Below are 19,706 nucleotides of genomic sequence, written 5' to 3'. Positions count from 1 at the left end.
GAAGGAGGTACCTTTCTCTGAAGAGAGGAGAGAACTTCCACTTTAACTATTGCCTTGTCTAAATAAGATCAGAGTAGGCAAACTCAAGAGGCTTCCATAGCCTTGGCAGCTCATGACAAGAGCCTCAGGTGATTACTGACGTCATAAATAAGAGTGTCAATTGTTAAATCAACAACAGGAGTCACTGTGCACTTACTCCCCATGTAGGATCTCTGTCCTTAATGTGTTGTACTATATGAATTAACGGTATAACTAGTACTCAAACAGAACTTTATACTTTGTGTTTCTGTGTGTGTGCAAACTGTTGAAATCGTTACTTAATATATGCTAAATTGATCTTCTGTATATAAGTAAAAGGTGAAAGATTTATATGATCTGAAGAGAAACCAGAGTATGATCTTCTGTATATAAAGATAATTGAAAATGAATCTTGATGAAGAAGGATGGGAGAGGGTAGGAGGGAGGTTATAGGGGGGAAAAGCCACTATAATCCAAAAGTTGTACTTTCGAAATTTATATTTATTAAATAAAAGTTAAAAAAAGAGATGTCCCATAAAAATGCAAATATCTGGCTTTTCTTAAAAATCGGAAGATCTAGTAAATAAGTTCCCTGTATGGCCTCTAGAGGGAGCACATCTTCTCCAACTCTCCTCTGACCCTATCACCTTCACATACTGGGGCACTTCAAAAAGTTCATGGAAAATGCATATTATTTAAAAGCTACACGTGGATTTCAGAAATTTTTAGCACCACAAAAAACATCTCTTCATTCCATTTTTCCACAAACTTCATTTAACAGTGAAGGTCAAAGGCGAGTTTTCACCCTTGGGTTGTCAATCAGCATCAGGCTCGCAGGAGTGTTTTCTTAAAGCAGATGGATTTTGGACTTCTTGGGTTTTTTATTTTTTCAATTTTTTTTATTTATGTGTCTACCAAAAAGAAAAAAAAGTAAATTAATAAGGCAGAATTTTTCCTGAAAAACAGAAGAGAACATTTTCCTTATGGCAGTTACGAGTATTCTTCTGTGTTTGAATATGCATGCAAAGCACTTCTGAATCAAAAGAGCATAAGTTAAAGACCAGTCTTCTGGGGCCGGCGCTGTGGCATAGCAGGTAAAGCTGCTGCCTTCATGCCGGCACCCCAATATGGGCACCAATTCGAATCCCAGCTTCTCCACTTCTGATCCGGCTCTCTGCTATGGCCTGCGAGAGCAGTGGAAGATGGCCCAAGTCCTTGGGCTCCTGCACCCACATAGGAGTCCTCGAAGAAGCTCCTGGCCACAATGGCTCGGATTGGCCCATCTCCGGCCATTGTGGCCAATTGGGGAGTGAACCAGCGCTTGGAAGACCCCCCCCCCTTCCTTTCCTTCTCTCTCTCTATAACTTTGACTTTCAAATAAATAAATCTTTAAAAAAAAAAAAAAAGACCAGTTTTCTTTTACCTCACATAACTGTGTTACCTGCCTGGAACTCCAAACATTTAACCCTGAGAGCCTAGAACAGAGCCACGCACTCAGAAAGCAGAAAAGTCATCTGGATTTCATGTGACTTGCCCACAGGATTCTTTATGCTATGGGTTACACTTCCATGTCGGCCCTGAACGAACAAGGCCCCACCATTACCTTGTCCTCTAAGTCACTTGGGGCTTCTCAATCTAAAATGTTCTGTGGCACTGACAGGTGGCAATGTCCTCCAGGCACGTAGGAAAAAATGTCACTGGAGGGACCAGTGTTGTGCCGCATCAGGTAAATTATCGCCTGGGACACCTGCGCTGGTTCAAGTCCTGGCTGCTCCTCTGAAATCCAGCTCCCTGGGAAAGCAGCAAAGAGGGCTTTGGGCCCCTGCCACTCATGTGGGAGACCCAGAAGAAGCTCCTGGCTCCTGGCTTCAGCCTGGTCTAGTCCTGATCACTGTGCCATTTGGAAAATGAACCAGCAGATTGAAGATCTCTCTCCCTCCCTACCTCTCTCTTTCTCTCTCTCTGTAACTCTGCCTTTCAAAAAAGTAAATTAATCTATTTAAAAAAAAAAAAAAAAGGAAATGTTGCTGGAGACAAGGATGTGTGAGGCAGAGGTGAGAACAAGGACATAGGAGCCGATGAATTCATTTCATTAAACAAGTGTGGAGAGAAGAAACCAGGGGAAAGAACAGAGCTGTAGTAAGCACAAATACTTAACAACCAAGGGAAGGAAATTCAAGTGGAGAAAAACTCACACAGGGAATTGGTTCCCCAAGTGATGAAAGCGCCAAGAAGCTACATGGATGATGAGGCGACACAGAGAGCAGCACTGGCAGGAAATGCTGGCCACTGCTGGGACTGATGAGGCCTAAGAAGGAAACGCTGACCCCACAGCCAAGAAGCCAGGACGAACAGCGGGGAGACTGGAGCCAGGACAGAGGCTGCCTTCCCTGCACTGGAGTGACAGGAAAAGGACACGGTTCATAGAACCTGGAACCATGGAGCAGGCTGAGCCACTGCCAGAAAAACTGCCTGATGACTTCTGCCAGCTCCTGCTAACGGTCAGATCCACCCAGAATGCGAGTTTGATACAGCAGATCAAGGAGGGAGTAGAGAATGATTCTGGGAGCAACCAGCAAATCAATACGTAGAAATCAGATCTGGGGCAATTTAAAGGGACTCGGAGGATAAGAAGCAGAGGCCACTTAGGGCACACATGTCAGTAGTGCTTGTGTTTCGATATTGCAGGGCAAGCTTTGATTATTGGCATTCTTCACTTTTTTTAAGATTTTATTTATTTGAAAGGCAGAGTGACAGAGAAGGAAAGACAGAAAGAGAATGAGATCTTCCTCCCACTCATTCACTCCCCTATTGGCCACCACAGTTGGGGCTAGGCCAGACCAAAGCCACGACCCAGGAACCCGACCCAAGTCTCCCATGTGGGTCCAGGGGCCCAAGTACTTGGACCATCATATGCAGCCTCCCAGACCATTAGTAGGGAGCTGCATTGGAAGTGGAGTAGCTGGGCCCCCATCGGTGCTCTGATATGGAAAGCAAGCATTGCAATCAGTAGTTTAACCACTACAATCCTAAGTCTGTCTCCAGCATTCTTCTTATATTCTCAGAATTTCTGAGATACTACTTCCAAAAATCATCTGTTAAAAAGTTCCATTTGGGGGCTGGTGTTGTAATGTAATGGGTTAAGCCATTGCCTGCACCAGATGGATGCTGGTCCAAGTCCCACCTGCTCCACTTCTGATCCAGCTCCCTGCTAATGGCCTAGGAAAGCAGCAGAAAATGGTCCAAGTCCTTGGGCCCATGCACCTGCATGAAAGACCTGGAAGAAATGCCTGGCTCCTGGCATTGACCTGGCCCTGCATTACGGCCATCTGGGAGTGAACCAGCAGATGGAAGATATATATAAAACTCTGCTTTCCAAATAAATAAATAAAATACCTAAAAAAAGAAAACACCTCCATTTCAAATTATTTTTCCCAAATGGAATAGCTTTTTCCGAAGTTTCTCCTTCCTCTCTTTCTGCTAAAATCTGTATCTTCTTCATTAACTTATAATTCCAGGGCTAGCCCTGTGTCATAGTGGGTAAAGCCTCTGCCTACACTGCCAGCATCCCATATGGGCAATGGTTCAACTCCCGGCTGCTCCACTTCCGATTCAGTTCTCTGCTATGGCCTGGGAAATCAGTAGAAGATGGCCCAAGCCCTTGGGCCCCTGCACCTATGTGGGAAGACCTGGAGGAAGCTCCTGGCTTCAGACTGGCACAGCTCTGGCCGATGAGGCCAACTGGGGAGTGAACCAGAGGATGGAAGACCTCTCTCTCTCTCTCTCTGCCTCTTTTTCTCTCAGTGTAACTTTTCCTTTCAAATAAATAAATAAATATTTAAAAAACTGATAATTCCTTTTCTTCCAGAAATGTAATGAAAATAATAAATAGCTGTATGATTCTCCTCAATAATGTCCCAAATTCTGCCCCTGTACAAGCGCTCTGGATAGAATTTTTAACTCTATTTCAATCAGGAATTCAGCGGCAGGATGCTGTTCTTGTTTTTACTTTGCAATCACAAACTGTAAATCCATTCATTTGAGAAAAAGCCAGGCACTAATTTAAAATAACATCTAAGTAAAGCTGGGGCCACTCCTCTAGTGACTTGATAAGGTTTTCCATTTGAATTACCTCAAGTACAGACAGTCTATGCTTTCCAAGTTATCTGTTCCTAAATTAGGTGATTACTATTTTTAACCACATATTACATGGTCAGTGAAACAACCTGTGCTTGTTTTAAGAGAGAAAGACATTACAGAGAGATAGATTGACCTGGACCCAAAAACAAAGCAAAATAAAACAAACAACCCTAGATCTGACCTTCAGTTTCCACATTGGACAAATGACAATAATCACTGGTGCCCCAACTACTTTATAGAACTTTTGGAAGATCAAATAAGCAGCGTAGTTCCCTTACAAAATGAACTGTAAAAATGGAACTGCCAAGCCAGAATGCCCAGGGTCCAAATCCAATTCCACCACTAATTGTGTGTCCTTGAACAAATGATGCAGCTTCTTCTGTACCTAAATATCCTCGTGGTAAAATGGAAGAGTTGGGAGCCCTCACCACGGTTTGTAACGAATGAGCAGGAGTCTGGAAGCCTTGCTCCCTCCCTCCCCGGTGGGACATGGTGCAGTTTACGATCCAGAGTCCCACCGTGGATCCCACTGAGACCACATCTGAAATCCCATCCCTGTATAGCAGCCTCTTCCAGTACTCTCTATCGCGCTCTCCCTTGTCAGCTTTTACTAAAAGTATTCTTAGTAAATCTCATGTGCAGTTGTTCCCCCCACCATCCACAATCTCCCTCTCTGTGGTTACCCAAGGTCAATCTCAATTTGAAAATATTAAATGGAAAATTCCAGAAAAAAATAACTTGTAAGTTTGAAATTGTATGCTGCTCGGAGTAGCATAATGAAATCTCATGGCATCCCATTCTGTCTGAACAGACTATTATTCGTCCCTCTGCCCAGTGTATCCACACAGTACCTGCCCAGGAGTCACTTAGCTGCCACTTTAGATATTAGATCCACCATTCCACTATCACACTGCTTGTGTTGTGCAGGGTGTCAGAATCAAGATGGGATTGTTCATGTCAGACCTAGCAAAAAAGAAAGCCAGGAAATCATGAAAGAACAGATTTTATACACGACTGCCTGTTAGTAACTATAATAGACTCTGCTAGAACCACAGCCTTACACAAAGGCACAGCCATGGAGACAAAAGTGTTTCTGTCAGGCTGTCTGTCCAACAACTCTGCTCAACCTAGGACTGACGTCACTCCTGCTGTTAATAACTGTGACCAAACATCATAGTTTCGGAATATCCTATACAATCCTCTTCATTTTTTGTCTTTAAAAACCTACCCCTGGGGCCAGCACATTTAAAGCTGCCACCTGCAGTGCCCGCATCTCATATGGGTGCCGGTTTGCGTCCCGGCTGCACCACTTCCAATCCAGCTCTCTGCTATGGCCTGGGAAAGCAGAAGATGATGATCCAAGTCCTTGGGCCCCTGCACCCGCATGGGAGACCTGGAAGAAGCTCCTGGCTCCTGGCTTCAGATCAGTGCAGCTCCAGCTGTTGCGGCCAATTAGGGATTCAACCAGCAGATGGAAAACCTCTCTCTCTAATCTCTCTCTCTCTCCCTTCTTCCCTCCCTCTCTCTGCCTCTCTGTAACTTTGCCTTTCAAATAAATAAATAAATCTTAAAAAAAAAACCCTACCCTTGCCTCAACCTCTTTGCATATGCCCATAATTTGCACGGCATTCCCATTGCAATGCTATTCCCAAATAAAACTGGATTATGCTTCCATTTTAACCTCTTCATCTTTCTCCCAGCTGACAGTGGCCAAGCAAGCCTTAAGTAGCAGCCTAGTGCTGCATCACAACGCCAAAGTCATTCACCTCGCTTCATCTCATCACACAGGGACAGTGGAGCATCTCACAGCATCACAAGAGGAGCGAGTACATCATAGCAAGGTATTTTGATAAAGGGGCAGAGACTACATTCACACAATTTTTTTAAGTATGTTGCTTCAATCATTCTGGTTTATTATGTTATTAATCTCTTACAATGTCTAATATTCTAAATCAAGCTTCACACAGGTCTGCATGTTGAGGGAAAAACAGTACAGTTTGGGTTTAGCACTTTGCTGGGCTTCAGGCAACTGCTGAGGGGCTTGGAACACTCCCTCCGGCAGATACCAGTAGATTAGTGCACACTAATCACTGTTGCAGACTCTGCCTGTTGATAACCCAAACTAAGTCAGTAATCCAAACTACTCTTCCAGGCTGTTGATAATGGAGATAAAGCACTGAGCAAGGTATCTGATACATGGTAATTGCTCACAAGGCTGAGCAGAAAATGGGCCAGAAACGTGATAGGATGATCATGATGATGATGTTACAAAACCCCTAGCTCGCGGTCCAGCATGTAAAGTGCTTGGATGTCACCAGTGCATCCTAACAACTCAAACAAACTTCAACAACTCTCATTAGATCAGTCGGGGCAGTGAGAGCTCAGGGTGTACTGCTGCCCCCCAGATGGGAGAGACAGTCGGAGAGTCACAACTTCTAACAGAAGCCTCCAAAGGAACCAGTGTCAGGGTAGGAAACCTGACTCATTGCTAGAGGCTCAGAATTAGGAACTTCAGGGGGGCCGAGGCATACACAGGAGACCCTGACATTTTTTAAGTTTTCTCTCTTCTGCGTTCTCTCAGGGAAGACTCGAGAAGTCTCCTCCAGCTTCACAGCAGAGGAGGGAAAAGTAACCATTCTGCAACCAGATATTCTGTTCTGACCAAGGCCTGCCCTCAAGAGAAACCATTGCCACTGAAGCCTAACCTACCGGGATTTATCAGAACTGAACTGAGCAGTGAAAGGGAACTATCCAACTCCAGCACACCTAAGCATCTGTCCTCCACCATCTGGAGACCACCAGCAGGAACCCAGCAACACTGAACCAGGGCAAAGTGCTGTCATTAAGAAAACTGTGAAAACTCAGCTTGTTCTCCTTGCTACAAACTGTTCTTTAAAATTTTTACTTGAAAGACAGAAAAGGAGAGATAAAGACCCCCGATCTACTGGTTCACTTCACAGACATCCACAACAGCCAAGACTGGGCCAGACCAAAGCCAGGAACCCTAACCTCAATCCAGGTCTCACATGGGTGACAGGGACCCAAGTACTTGAGCCATCATCACCTGCTGCCTCCTGGGGTGCACATTAGCAGAAAGCTGGATTGGAAGGGGAGCCAGGATTTAAACCCACAAGCCCTGTCCCATATGGGATATGGGCATCCAAAATTGCATCCTTTGTTACAAAAAAATAAATAAATTCTTTACTTACTTTGAAAGTCAGAGAGGGGGGAGGAGAGACAGAGAGATCTTCCATCCACTGGTACACCCCTCAGATGGCTGCAACAGCCAGAGCTGGGTCAGACCAAAGCTGGAAACCAAAAGCTTCATCTGGGTCTCCGATGTGAGTGGCAGGGACCCAAACCCTTGGACCATCTTCCATTGCTTTTCCCAGGCCATTAGGAGGGAGCTATGCTGGAAGTGGAGCAGCCAGGACGCAAATCAGTGGCCATATGGGATGCTGGTGTCTCAGACGGTGGCTTTACCCACTATGCCACATGGCCAGCCTCCCAAGTAGCATCTTAGCTACCATGCCAAATGCCTGTTCCAGGTTTGTTTTTCTTTTTTCTTTTTGATCAATTTTTACTTTACTCTTTTGCTGCTAGAACAAGGATTACCAGATCATTCAAACTCCATTCAGAGCTGCTTTTTCTGGTCACCTGAACATAAATTACTGAGATGTTCCTGTGAATTCAGTCTTAACTGGGAGAATTTCAATAGATTTTCCAAAGTCATTAGACATTAATGGAGTCCCCAGAAATTTTTCTGAGAGTTCAACTTTTCCAAGACAAACTCTATAACTTCTTTCTCAAAGTTTTAATTACTTGGCGATGACTCTGTCCTCCTGGCAATACAATCGGAGCAAAGCCTCTGCTATAAGCTAAGACTTGAGTTCTGGTCTTGGTTCTACTTAACCTTTGTCACTGGACCTCAAATAAGATCTTGTTGATAGGCCAGTGCACTGCACTGGTTTATATGCAAAGCCAGGGCTTAAGCAGAAGTCAGCTCATGAAGAACCCTGGCAGCTCGGCCAGCCAAGAGTTGGGTCACTGGAAACGGAACTGCCCTGAGTCAAAGGACACACCTGGATCTGAGCTGCAGAACTTGCTGGCTCTAGGCTGAAAAGCCCTTCACTCTGCTCAGCTTCCAAAGTAACCAGCACTGGAGAGGGGATGGCCAAGTGGGATCAGCAACATTGCAGGTAGACCTGTGAATTTCCTGTTAGAGACGCCACCACCTGACCAGCTCTCCTCCCAGGCCAGCTGGGTAATGCAAATTGGATGCCTTCCCCAAGGAGGTTCACATCTCCCTCATGATGTATCCCAGGCAAAGAGAAAGACAGGTCTGGACCTCATAACTGGCATGGCCTTAAAGCCCACCTGATTATTATCAAACCCCTTCCATCAGTTTCTACTTGTCTCTTAATGAGAAAACTTGCTTGTGGTTTAGACAGCACCTTTCTTAGGTCCTCTAGTAATGACTCTGTCCTTTGTTCCAGACCCTGTCTAGCCCACCTGGGGCCTCATTCCTTTGCAATCACACCCTCTACTCTTACATCAGTGGATCTACTCCCAACCTGTGTGTATTGATAGTCCTCTCCCCCCAACTTAACATGGCATGATTATCCAGAACTTTTTTTTTTTTTTTTTTTTTTTGAGAGGCAGAGTGGATAGTGAGAGAGAGACAGAGAGAAAGGTCTTCCTTTTGCCGTTGGTTCACCCTCCAATGGCCGCCATGGCTGGCGCGCTGCGGCAGGCGCACTGCGCTGATCCGATGGCAGGAGCCAGGTACTTCTTCTCGTCTCCCATGCGGGTGCAGGGCCCAAGCACTTGGGCCATCCTCCACTGCCTTCCCAGGCCACAGCAGAGAGCTGGCCTGGAAGAGGGGCAACCGGGAAAGAATCCGGCGCCCCGACCGGGACTAGAACCCGGTGTGCCGGCACCGCTAGGTGGAGGATTAGCCTAGTGAGCCGCGGCACCGGCTTATCCAGAACTTTTTCTACAGATAAACGCTTCCTCTCTCCCTCTCTATGGAGCCCCCTCACCACTTGGTTAATGCCGCTCCTAGGACCATTGGCTACTATTCTCACCCTGGCTTTTATACTACATTGTCTGTTTAAGTGTTTACAGGAAGTGATAATGGAATGAACCAAACCCTTCACCAACCAAGTGGTCAACCAAATGCCACTACAGGGATACACTCAGCTCTCCACCCAGGACATCACAACTTTAGACATGCTCCATGCCTGGGGAGAAACTCGTCATCCTATGTCAGCAGGACACAACTCTAGAAGATAGATCATCATTCCTCCACCCCTCCTGGACTTATGGGGTTGATGTAATCCCATACAACACTTGCTTTATAAAAAAACAAAAGGGGGGAATATTTAGTAAAATGGTGCCATCTTCCTAAGCCCAGTCTGGCTTACAGAAGTCAGGTGACCAAATGGCCCAACCACAAGTGTCAGCTCCACCCCCACCCTAATGGGATTCGCTGCTCCCACTTCCTTACCTCTGCAAAACTATACAAGACCTGTTCTCAGGGTCAGCGCCGTGGCTCACTTGGCTAATCCTCTGCCTGCCGCGCCAGCATCCCATATGGGCGCCAGGTTCTAGTCCCGGTTGCTCCTCTTCCAGTCCAGCTCTCTGCTGTGGCCCAGGAGGGCAGTGGAGGATGGCCCAGGTATACGGGAGACTAGGAAGAAGCACCTGGCTCTCAGTTTCAGATCGGCGCAGCGCCGGCCGTAGTGGCCATTTGGGGGGTGAACCAACGGAAGGAAGACCTTTCTCTCTGTTTCTCTCACTCTCTATAAATCTACCTGTCAAATAAATTTAAAAAAAAAAAAAAAAAAAGACCTGTTTTCCCAGTACAGGCTGCTGTTCTCTCCTGCATCTCTCCTGCAGGGGGAGGCAGTCTGTCAGCTTTCCCCCACCCAACAATAAAACTTTTCCCTTAAAAAAAAAAAAAAAAAAAAAAAAAAACTTGTTGAAACTTGTTTCCTTATTTGTCACACGGTGCTAATGACGTCACTCTTTGTAGCACTGAGGTCAGATGGAAAAGCCCTTAGCAAACCGTAACTTTTAGTTGCTGCACAACGGAAAAGGGGAAAAGCCTTTTTGGAGCCATGTTTTTCAAAAAAGGCTGCGTCTCAGCTGCTGCCCTCCGTCACTTTAGATCTTTTATTCATAAGAAATGTTTCTCCCCACACCTGCTCTCCCTTTGATGAGAACAATGCGGGTATCCTTGTGCGTTCACCTGCGCCCACCTCCTTCCCCGCTCGCGGTTCAGGGCTGGTGCTGCCTTGTCTGAGGCTGCTCTCAGCCTCCCTCACACTCCCGCTTTGCTCTCCTTTACGGGGAGACACTGCCCCCAGCCAGCGCTCCAACCCTGTCCTCGAAGCAGCCACGATGCACTCATTGTGCTTTCACTTTCCACAAGGCCACGGCCCTAAGCAGAACAGAACAGCCTGCGGCCCAGGGGTAAATGGAGGCCACCTCCCCGCTCCTCAAGCACCCACTCCCCCACGTTCCACATTCCAGAGCTCACCTCCTACCTCTCACAGGGACACAGCGCATGGATAAGAACATGGGTGTAAGCAGCAAATGGATCACCCTGGAAAAGAGAGCTACCCTCTTTGAGCTTCGCTTTTCTTGTGAGGATACTATTAACCCCCTCCCGAGGCTGCGGATAGGTGTGGGATAGGACAGTGTTCGGTGTGCACTTAGGAAAGTGCCAGGGGGTCCTGCAGGTTAAGCCACTGCTTGCTAGGACCAGTCTGAGTCCCAGCTGTTCCACATCCCATGAACGTGCCTTGAAAGGCGCAGAAGACAGCCCAAGTACTTGAGCCCCTGGAACCCATGTGGGAGACCAGGATGGAGCGCTCTCTCGCTCTCTCGCTCTCTCGCTCTCTCTCTGTCTCTTTCTCTCTTTCTCTCTCTCCCTGCCTCCAGTCTCTCATCTCTGTTGTTACGTCTTGCAAATAAATAAATCTTTAAAAAGGAAGGAAGAAAGGCAGGCAGGCAGGCAGGAAGGGTGCCAGGCACACAGAAAGCTCTATGCATGTGAACCAGCAAACTAGCATTGCTGTTCACAGGTTTCAGTTCCTCCTACAAGCTGTCTGGCCTCCTGCCCCCATCCCCCTTCCTCGCCTCCCACTTCCCCGTTCCAGCATCAGGCCTGTCTCCTCTGCAGCCCTCTCTTCATTCTTGCTACATGGGCAGACAAGAAGGTCTCCCTCATCCGGACTCTCACAGTCTCTGTCTCCACCTAACCTGTCTCTCCCTCTCTCTGTAACTCTGACTTTCAAATAAATAAATCTTTTTTTTAAATGATTGCCTGCTTCCACGTAGCCCAAGCAACTTTATTTGCTAGTATTCATGGTTTGTTCTAAGTATTTTACCAAAAAGACCTGCACCCAAGCCCAGTAATAAGGATGCTGAGTTGTAAAACAGCGTAAGCACACGCCAATGAATAACATTGAAAATGAAAAGAAATACTGGCCACATTTGGTTCCCACAGTGAGCCAGCTCTTCCTTGCCTTTGTATTTTTTAGAGATGTTCTTATTTATTTTATTTGAGAGGTGGAGTTACAGAGGTCTTCCATCTGCTTGTCCACTCCCCAGATGGCCTTAACAGCTGGAGCTGGGCCCACCCAAAGCCAGGAGCCAGGAGCTGTGGTGTAGTGGGCTAAGTCTCTGCCTACGGCTCCGGTATCCCATAAGGGTGCTGGTTTGTGTCCTGGCTGCTCCTCTTCCAATACAGCTCTCTGCCAGAGCCTGGGAAGGCAGCAGAAGATGGTCGAAGTGCTTGGGCACTTGCCCAGACGTGGAAGACCCAGAGGAAGCTCCTGGCTCCTGGTTTCTGATAGGCCCAGTCCGGCCATTGAGGCCATTTGGGTAGTGAACCAGTGTTTGGAAGACCTCTCTCTGACTGTCTGTGACTCTGCCTCTCAAATAAATAAATAAAATTTTATTTTAAAAAAACTAAATCAAAGTCCCTCTCAAGGCCATTGTTGAAAGGGGGCCTATAATGAGTCCCAGAATACCTGCCCAAACAAATCTTTCCCTACCACTTTGGGATTTCAGAAAGCCCAAAATGTGAATGCATATCACACATTAACTAGGCAGCCAACAAATGCACACAGTTCTGAACAAATTAGGTACAGAGAGAACATACGTTTATGTTTTCTATATATTATATGTGTAATACAACCAACAGGAAACATTGTACCGGAAAATACAGAGAATAGGAGAAAGCTGGAGGTTTTCTCTCTAAGATCTGGAACAAAGATGCCCTCAGCACTTTTATTCAATGCTGTACTGGAAGTCTTAGCCAGCGCCATTAGACAAAAGGAAGAAATATGTGCAGATGACACAGTCTTACATATTAAAAAACACCAAAGACTTCACCAAACAGCTGTTAGGACTAATAAATTCAGCAAAGTTGCAGGATACAAAGCTAACATGAAAAGATAGTAGTGTTGTTATATACCAATGATTCATCTGAGAGAAGTCAACAACGCAATCCTATCACCCGCATGCCATGTGGGAGCGCCAGCTTCCAGTACTGCTCACTCCTGCAGGTGGCCCAGCCCTGGCTGTTGAGGGCATTTGGGGAGTGAACCAGCAGATGGAAGATCTCTCTCTCTCTCTCTCTCTCTCTCTCTCATTCTGCATTTCAAGTACATGAAACTCAATGAATAAACATTTCCTTAAAAAAGAACTACAAATGGAACTACCATAGGATCCAGCAATCCCACTACTGTCAAAGAGAAATTTGCACTCCTATTTTTATTGCAGCACTATTCACAATAGCCAAGAGATGCAAACAACCTAACTGTCCAGCCACTGGTGAACAGACAAGGAAATATGGTACATCTACACAATGGAATCCTACTCAATCATAAAAAGGATAAGATCTGGAGGCCGGAGTTGTGGCACAGCAGGTTAAGCCACCTACGGCACCAGCATTCCATATGAGCACCGGTTCAAGTCCCAGCTACTCCACTTCCAATCTAGCTCCCAGCTAATGCTCCTGGGAAAGCAGTGGAAGATGGCCAGAATACTGGGGCCCCTGCCACCCATGTGGGGGACCTAGATGGAGTTCTAGGCTCCTGGCTTTTGCTGTTCCAGTCATTTGGGGAGTGAACCAGCAGATGGAATACCTCTCTGTGTGTGTGTTTCTCTTTAACTCTTGCCTTTCACATATATAAATAAATCCTTTAAATAAATGAAATCCAGTCACCCACAACAATGTGGATGGAATTGGAGGTCATTATGCTAAATGCAATAAATCAATTACAGAAGGACAGCTACCACATGATCTCACTCATTTGTGGAATCTTTTTTCAAAAACGTGATCTCAGAGAAGCTGAAGGTATAATGGTGGTTCCCAGAGCTTGGGGAGGCAAACAGGAAAGGAAGATCGATTACTGGGTGGTAAGTTATGAGTACACAGGTATAAGAAGCTCTCCGGTTCTGGTGCTCAGTAGGGTGACTACAGATAATGTTAATATACAGCAAATTTCTCTATTTAAAAAACAAAGTGGGGGCCCGTGTTGTATAGCGGGTTAAGCCGCCACCTGCTATACTGGCATCCCATAGGGGTGCTGGTGCTGATTCGAAACACAGTTGCTCTACTTCCAATCCAGCTCCCTGCTAATGCACCTGGGAAAGCAGCAGAAGATGGCCCAAATGCTTGGGCACCTGCATCCATGTGGGAGACCTGGAAGAAGCTCCTGGCTCCTGGTTTCAACCTTGCTCAGCCCTGGCCATTGTGGCAACCAGGAAGTAAACCAGCAAATGGAAGATTCTCTCTTTGTCTCTCTCTCTGTGACTCTGGCCTTCAAATGAAAAATAAATCTTAAAAAAAAAAAAAAAACTGGAAGATAGAATTTGGATGTTTTCACCATAAATAAATGTTTAAAGATGAAGATATATTTACACTGATTGGAACGTTGCACAATGTGTGTGTGTGTGTACGCACATACATATATAAGAACATTACGTGCTATCCCATACATATATACAATTTTATATGTCTGTTAAAAATGTTTTAACAATAAAAAGAAACAAATGCAAACAGTGCTAAGCCATCTTTCGGAGGTACATTTGGGTAAGAAGAAATCAAAAAGACTGGTGAAGTACAGGTGAGTCAACCAACTTTGAACTTCAAAGCCAAAGAGGGTTTGTGTTTCAAGTTAGCTTCCTCCAGCCATGTGGGTGTGTAGGTAGGCGGCTCTGGTAGTTAGGGCCCTGCAGGACTCTACTAAGGTTGTAGACCCTCACTGGCCACCCTGGAACTGTGCCACAGAAAACATCCACAGTGTGCGCTAGCGAAAATAATTCTACAGAGATTTTCTCCACACTTCTCAGCTCACGTTGAAGGCGTTGTTATGGACTGAATATCCCTCTCCCCCAATCCATAGGTTAAAGCCCCAGCCCCTAGTGTGACAGCCCTAGCTCTCCAAAGTGTATCTGGAAATAGGGACTATAAAGAGGTAATTACGTTAAATTAAGGTCCTAAGGGTGCAGTCCGAGTCCAGCAGGACTGGTGTCCTTATAAGACAGGAAAGAGACAGCAGGAGGACAGGCACACGTAGAGGAAAGGTCGTGTGAGGGCCAAGGCAACCGCCTGCAGGCCAGGAAGCGAGGCCTCACCCGAAACCAACCCCGCCAGCTCACTGCGCCTCCAGAACTGTGCAAATACATGTCCGCTAAGCCGCTCTGTTTGTGACATTCTATTACGGTCCCCCAAGCAGACAGAGGTCTAGCTTACAACTGTCTCTCACACACACAAGAAACCCAGCAGAGAGGGGCATAGAGCCTGGACTGACCTTTGCAGAATTCTTTCCACTGGCTCCAGGATGGTGGATGAAAATCCACGAACACTCTCACGCCAGTATTTTTTTTTATAAATCCCAACACAGTTATTAAAATAGAAGGTTAGGGGGATGGCACCGCCTGCAGTGCCAGCACCCAATATGGGTGCTGGTTGGAGTCCTGGCTACTCCACTTCCAACCCAGCTCTCTGCTATGGCCTGGGAAAGCAGTAGAAGATGGCCCAAGTGCTTAGGCCCCTGCACCCACGTGGGAGACCCGGAAGAAGCTCCTGGCTCCCAGCTTCGGATTGGCTCAGCTCCAGCCATTGCGGCCATTTGGGGAGTGACCCAGCGGATGGAAGACCTCTCTCTCTGACTCTCCCTCTCTTTGTCTGTAGCTCTGCCTAAACATAAAAAATAAAAATAAAAAGTGTACGTCTAAACACAAAGATACATAAACAAAAGACAGCAGTAATAATCGCTACCGTGAACAGACTGTTAGGCGCCAGGGATGGTGATTCTTGGAGGTATAAGAAAAAACCAAAGTGCTTTTCCTATTCTCACATACTCAGTATAACACTTCTGATCGCAGATGTGTGGGGACTTCTCCCATCCACACCAAGCAATCAATTCTTCAGCAGACACCAACTGAGCGTTTTATAATTTAACTGCATTCTGACAGTGTCTGCCTGGAGCTGGTGTCAGATCCCACAGGCTAAGGGCTCCGTCCCACAAGGCCACCCTGACTTCAGGCGCCAGTTGCAAGCCCCAGGCTGCAACCTCTGTTACTCACTGATGGGCTGTAAGTCAGGGTTTCTACAACCTCCTCTTCGGGATCAATTAATTTGCTAGAGCAGCTCACAGAACTCAGGGAATCATTTTAATTGTGTTTACCCATTTATTGTAAAGGGTATTACAAAGGAGACAGATGAATAGCCAGATGGAAGAGGCATACAGGGTAAGGTATAGGGAAGGAGGTGCAGAGTTTCCATGCACTCTCCGGGCATGCTACCCACCAGACACTCTATGTGTTCAGCTGTTTGGAAGCTTCTGGAACCCAGTGATTCAAGGTTTTTATGGAAGCTTCTTTACACAGGCATAATTGATTGAATCATGGGCAACTGAAGATCAGCTGAGCCTTCAGCTCCTCTCCCCTCCTGAAGGGTTGTCTCATCATACAGTTGGTTTCCCTGGCAAGCCCACCTGCCACATACATCTGATGCTATCCAGATGCCGGCAGTCATCAATGACCTTTCTTATGCACTATTAATATGCAAGAAGATACTTACCACTTAAGTGATTCTGAGGGTGTCAGGACCTGTGTGCCAGGGACTTGGAACACAGCCCAAACACATATTTCTTAAGATATCACATTATTGGGGCTGGCACTGTGGCATAGCAGGTAAAGACACCACCTGCAGTGCCAGCATCCCATGTGGGCGCAGTTCGAGTCCCAAGTGCTTGGGCCCCTGCACCAACGTGGGAGATGTGGAAGAAACTCCCGGTTCCTGGCTTCGGATCAGCCCAGCTCCCACCATTGCGGCCATTTGGGGAGTGAATCAGTGGATGGAAGACCTCTCTCCCTCTCTCTGTAACTCGGCCTCTCAAATAAATAAATAAATCTTAAAAAAAAAAAAAAAGATACCACATTATCACAGTAGTCAATCCTAACAATAACCCTAGAAACTGTATGGCTTGGATACTATTATAATATTAACTTTTACTAACAAATAAGGAAAGGCTTAAAGAAATTCTACAGCCTGGCCAAGGTCACAGCACTGATGTCAGCTTCATGGCCTGACACCAAAGCTCTCGACACCTCCTGCCCTTTTAGAGTCTCCCATGATTGCATAAGTTTTCAATCAAATACCTTAGATACTTTCAAGGTATTTGCATTTTTTCACTGATTATCATAACATAAAAGGGTAGAAGCATGCTTACCAGATGAAAACTATTAGGAGGAGAAACAAACACAACGGCTAGCAATTTAAGTAACAAGCTGATCATCAGAAGGGCTTCGAAAAGATTCCTCATTCAGCCTGTTGACAAGTCCAAATCCCTAACTCCACCCCTGGCCCTCTTTGAAAGAACATGAACACATAAAGTTGGCAATGATTATCAAATCTCGGGCATACGAGAAGTTTTCCTAACTTTTTTAAACTTTATACTTGTTTCCTTTAAGCCTTCACAAAAAACTATCCCTTTCCTCCCATTAAGACAGGAAGCAAGAATTTCATTTTTTTAATTTGAAGAAAGGTTTGGCTGTTTCCTGCAGCTGCATATAAAGCCTTTTAACTGTGTGATTACTCTGCCATCTAGCTTCCTAAGCCCATATAGCTGTTTGTGAGATTCTCCTGGGGCTTATTAGGACTAAGCACTGTTGGGTCTAAAAGACATTGTTTTAGATCACTTCAACAAATGTTCAGTGATGTTACACACACACACGCACACACACAGCAATAATAGGAAGCATCCTACCTCCTCCACAATAGGAAATAGTCCTTGTTTGAAAGGTCAATCCACAATGTTCTAAGAGACCCCTGAGTCAATTGCGAGTTCTTCCTATAAAATAAAGGTCAGATGAGCAGCATTCTTTCTTTTAAGAATCTGGAAGGCACTGGGGGTAGGAGGGTGGGAATGATGGGAAGAATCACTATATTCCTAAAGTTGTGCTTATGAAATCTGTACTCAGGCCAGCGCCACGGCTTACTAGGCTAATCCTCCCTCTGCAGCGCCGCTAATCCCAGTTGGGGGCGCCGGTTCTGTCCTGGTTGCTCCTCTTCCAGTCCAGCTCTCTGCTGTGGCCCGGGAAGGCAATGGAGGATGGCCCAAGTGCTTGGGCCTTGCACCCACATGGGAGACCTGGAGGAAGCACCTGGCTCCTGGCTTCGGATCAGCGTAGCACGCCTGCCGCAGCGGCCATTTTGGGGGTGAACCAACAGAAGGAAGACCTTTCTCTCTGTCTCTCTCTCTTACTGTCTAACTCTGCCTGTCAAAAAAAAAAAAAATCTGTGCTCATTAAATAAATGGTTTCTTGGGGGAAAAAAAAGAATCTGGAAGGCAGATTTTGGACTTAAATTGAGTGAGGTTAACATGAAGGCCAACAGATAAAACACTGATCATCTATTTAGCAGTTCGACCAGGTCTTTTTTTTTATTTTTTATTTAGTAAATATAAATTTTCAAAGTACAGTTAATGGATTACAATGGCTTCCACCCCCATAATTCCCCTCCCACTCGCACCCCTCCCATCTCCTGCTCCCTCTCCCATTCCATTCACATCAAGATTTATTTTCAATTATCTTTATATACAGAAGATCAATTCAGTATATATTAAGTAAAGATTTCATCAGTTTGCACCCACACAGAAACACAAAGTGTAAAATACTGTTTCAGTACTAGTTATAGCATTACTTCACATTGGACAACACACTAAGGACAGATCCCACATGAGAGGTAAGTACACAGTGACTCCTGTTGTTGACTTAACAAATTGACACTCTTGTTTATGGCATCAGTAATCTCCCTAGGCTCTAGTCATGAGTTGCCAAGGCTATGGAAGCCTTTTGAGTTCACCAACTTCAATCTTATTCTGACATAGTCAAAGTGAAAGTTCTCTCCTCCCTTCAGAGAAAGGTACCTCCTTCTTTGATGGCCCCATTCTTTCCACTAGGATCTCACTCACAGAGATCTTCCATTTAGGTCTTCTTTTTTTTTTTTTTTTTTTTTTTTTTTTCCAGGGTGTCTTGGCTTTCCATGTCTAAAATACTCTCATGGGCTCTTCAGCCATATCCAAATGCCTTAAGGGCTGATTCTGAGGCCAGAGTGCTATTTAGGACATCTGCCATTCTATGAGTCTACTGTGTATCCTGCTTCCCACGATGGATCATTCTCTCCCTTTTTGATTCTATCAGCTAGTATTAGCAGACACTAGACTTGTTTGTGTGATCCCTTTGACTCTTAGACCTATCAGTGTGATCAATTGTGAACTGAAATTGATCACTTGGACTAGTGAGATGGCATTGGTATATGCCACCTTGATGGGATTGTATTGGGATCCCTGGCATGATTCTAACTCCACCATTTGGGGCAAGTCTGATTGAGCATGTCCCAAATTGTACGTCTCCTCCCTCTCTTATTCCCACTCTTGTATTTAACAGGGATCACTTTTCAGTTAAAATTTAAACACCTAAGAATAACTGTGTGTTAATCACAGAGTTCAACCAATAGTACTAGAACAAAACAAAGAGAAAATACTAAAATGGATAAAGTATTACATTGTACATCAACAGTCAGGACAAGAGCTGATCAAGTCACTGTTTCTCATAGTGTCCATTTCACTTCAACAAGTTTCCCCTTTGGTGCTCAGTTAGTTGTCGCCTATCAGGGAGAACATATGATATTTGTCCCTTTGGGACTGGCTTAATTCACTCAGCATAATGTTTTCCAGATTCCTCCATCTTGTTGCAAATGACCAGATTTCATTGTTTTTGACTGCTGTATAGTATTCTATAGAGTACATGTCCCATAATTTCCTTATCCAGTCTACTGTTGATGGGCATTTGGGTTGGTTCCAGGTCTTAGCTATTGTGAATTGAGCTGCAATAAACATTAATGTGCAGACAGCTTGTTTGTTTGCCAATTTCATTTCCTTTGGGTAAATTCCAAGGAGTGGTATGGCTGGGTTGAATGGTAGGGTTATATTCAGGTTTCTGAGGAATCTCCAGACTGA

At 45.5% G+C, this 19,706-nt stretch overlaps 1 long non-coding RNA gene across 3 annotated transcripts; it reads right to left on the bottom strand.

Moving 5' to 3' along the window:
- Positions 1-538: 538 nt before the first annotated feature.
- LOC149122988 (uncharacterized) lies at positions 539-17,931 on the bottom strand. 3 transcript variants are annotated; one of them, XR_016217344.1, is made up of 4 exons: positions 17,686-17,931; positions 17,454-17,537; positions 5,010-5,121; positions 539-929 (listed from the first exon to the last, which is right to left on the bottom strand). It is a non-coding gene; the product is annotated as an uncharacterized LOC149122988 (long non-coding RNA). The 3 variants fall into 3 exon arrangements; XR_016217345.1 differs by lacking the exons at positions 17,454-17,537; positions 17,686-17,931 and adding an exon at positions 14,991-15,326; XR_016217343.1 differs by lacking the exons at positions 17,454-17,537; positions 17,686-17,931 and adding an exon at positions 9,668-9,993.
- Positions 17,932-19,706: the final 1,775 nt, after the last annotated feature.

This window comes from Oryctolagus cuniculus, chromosome 12 (assembly GCF_051225735.1).
Source record: "Oryctolagus cuniculus isolate XC-2025 breed Fujian yellow rabbit chromosome 12, ASM5122573v1, whole genome shotgun sequence".
Taxonomy (NCBI): Eukaryota; Metazoa; Chordata; class Mammalia; order Lagomorpha; family Leporidae; genus Oryctolagus; species Oryctolagus cuniculus.
The sequence above is the reverse complement of the archived record's forward strand: the minus strand, read 5'-3'. Positions and strand labels throughout refer to the sequence as shown.